Raw genomic sequence first — 3,027 nt, 5'->3', positions numbered from 1 at the left:
GCCACTAATTTCGTGGCTGTAGAGGTCTTTGCAACCCTAGCTGCCGCCTTATAACACTACAATAAATTGAACTTTTCCCAACGCTTATTCCCGACGCATGGTTAAATACGTCGCCAAAAAGTATGTTTTTCCTGACGATTTTAGTTAGCGTCGGCAAAACATATATTTTTCCCCACGTTTATAATTATCGTCGCTAAAAGTGTATATTATTAGCGACTTTTTTGCTTAGCCTCGGTAAAAGTTTATGGATTTCCCGACGTTGTTTCATTTTTGTCGGTAAAAATATATATTTTTAGCGATGTTTTAGAGCTGACGTCACTAATAGTGTGCATTTATCGCGATGTGTAGGTAAGCGTTGCTAAAAGTCTATTTTTCCCGACGGTCGTGCTTTGTGTGGCTAAAAGGTGTATTTTTAACGACTCTTTTTTATTCGTATACATCGCCAAAAATCGTCCCCCACCAAAAAAAATTCATTTGTTCCCCTCCCCCTAAATTTCATTCGTTCCCCCAAATTTTACAACGCCCCCATTCCCGTGACACCGTTTTTTCCCCACACCTCGAGTCCTCTCTCCTCCTCGTTCGCCCCCATACTTACGTCCCTTCGTCGTCTCCCTGTTCCCCAACCCCTCGACCTCCTCTCTCCCCTCGTTCCCCCGTACCTGACCTCTTTCTCCACATGCCACCGTCGCTGCTTCCCCACGCCGCCACTGCTTCCCCCTACCCGACCTAGCATAAGGTAGTAAAGGCCTCTCTACCTTGGGCCTCACCTAGACTAATGCCCACACACCCACAATTTTTAAGCCCTTTACTGAAAACCATAACCCTATTTCTCTTTCTCCCACTCCTGCCGCCTCCTCTCTCAGACTCCAACATCATACGCTCAAGCTCTTCCCTCGATGACCCGACTCTACCCCAAGCTCTTCCAACTCCATTTCCCTATTAGAGTCGGCGCGTGCGTCGTCACATTCACCATCAGCGGCCTCAGCGTGCTCAAAGCGATAGCGGGGGCCTACAGCGAGAACCTCCCTGTTATTTGCATCGTCGGGGGTGCCTAACTCCAACGATTACGGAACAAATCGGATCTTGCATCACACTATCGGGTTGTCTGATTTCTCGCAGGAGCTAAGTGTTTTCAGACCGTGACTTGCTTTCATGTGATCTGATCTTTTGATTTTTTTTATTAATTGGTTTTTGTTGAATTTTTTTTTGGTCTTGGGTGTGATTTGTAATTTTGGGTTTTGGATGCTGCTTAGTAGGCCATGGTGAATAGTGTTTTTTCTTTGATAGGAGCCACTCCTAAATGTGTTCTCAAGGTGATGGGTGTACCTGGGTTAACAATATACCATGTCAAAATCCACTTATAGGTATTCAGGCCAAATTATATGAAAGTTCAGACAAATTTTTAAAACCAACCCCTTTCACTATTTAATTGCAAAAAACGACCTCTTTTCAACTTATTTAGAAAAACCGACCTGGTTTCAGCGCTGTCGCTGAAACCAGGTTGGTTTTTCAAAAAAATTTTACGAAACTTCACGGGAGTTCAACTCTCGTGAAGTTTAAGCACACTTTTAAACTTCACGGGAGTTCAACTCCCGTAAAGATTACTTTCTGAATAAAACTCCACGGGAGTTGAACTCCCATGGAGTTGCAGACCAAATTCCCCAGAGAATCGCTCGCTGGGAAATTTGGCCTCAGCTTCACGGGATTTCAACTCCCGTGAAGCTGCAGGCCAAATTTCCCAGCGAGCGATTCTCTTGGGTATTTTGCTTGCAACTCCACGGGAGTTCAACTCACGTGGAGTTTCGGCCTATATAAGCACACGCGACATGGTTGTCTCGATCTCACTTCTCTCTCACCGTTGTCACCGGAGTTCGACAGATTGAAGGTAAATTCCTCCCAAAATTATTTATTCTCTTAATTTCTTGTATTTTCTCGCTATTTCATGGTGATTACATGTAAAAAATTAGATTTTAGAATTTAATTGTGAATTATTTATGAATTATGTGAAGAAAACTTAAATAATTTTGTCGATTTAGAGGGTAAATTATCAATAATGTAAAAAATAGTGTTACTATATATGTATGACATCTAATTGATTTTAAAAAATAGTGTTATCAATAATTTTGTCGATTTTAGAATTTCATTGTGAATAATTTATGAAATTTGCTCAGAAAAATTACATAATTTTGTGAATTTTGTGGATTTGGAGGTGAAATTATAAAAAATGTAAAAATTAGTGTTATATGACATCAATTAGATTTTAGAATTTAATTGTGAATTATTTATGAATTATGTGAAGAAAACTTAAATGATTTTGTCGATTTAGAGGGTAAATTATCAATAATGTAAAAAATAGTATTACTACATATGTATGACATCTACTTGATTTTAAAAAATAGTGTTAAACACAGCTGCTGACTATACCGCGTATATGGGTTGGTATTGGGGTATCACACGTAGATGGATCACATGTGACCCACAGCCATTAGCTGGACACATGCCACGGCCACCGACAGTCAGTTACATCCCTAATGGAATGAACGAGAGAGATTATGTAAGCTTCTAAGCTAAATTATAATATTTTTTTCTTGAGTTGGTACTTAATAAATTATTTACCTCACAGGTTCGTGCTTTTGATAGCATTGAGGCTGATATTGATGCGACCGTGTCTGAGATTCAGGATCAGGTGGCGTTAGGACTCCTCAGCAGGATCAAGAAGACCATAGCATAGGTGTTTCATAAGACTCACGTCGACGAGTTCGCAGGCCGTGAGGACAGGTCTCGATCATTTGGGCAGGCGTACACTCGGCGCCGACGGCCACGTGACGATGACGCCGGCACTTCGCATGCCCACTTCGCATGCTGATGGAGTCGGCACTTCACATGCTGATGGAGCCGGCACTTCGCAGTCTCATACATAGCCGGATACTCAGATAGTCGAGGCTCATCAGTGCGGGGGGCGGGGAAGAGCGAGGGGGAGGGGGAAGAGAGGGAGAGGAAGGAGAGGAGCTATATTGGGTTGTATTT

Source organism: Asparagus officinalis, unplaced genomic scaffold, assembly GCF_001876935.1.
Source record: "Asparagus officinalis unplaced genomic scaffold, Aspof.V1 AsparagusV1_Un1, whole genome shotgun sequence".
In the NCBI taxonomy this organism is placed as follows: Eukaryota; Viridiplantae; Streptophyta; class Magnoliopsida; order Asparagales; family Asparagaceae; genus Asparagus; species Asparagus officinalis.
This window is presented reverse-complemented; position numbering follows the sequence as displayed.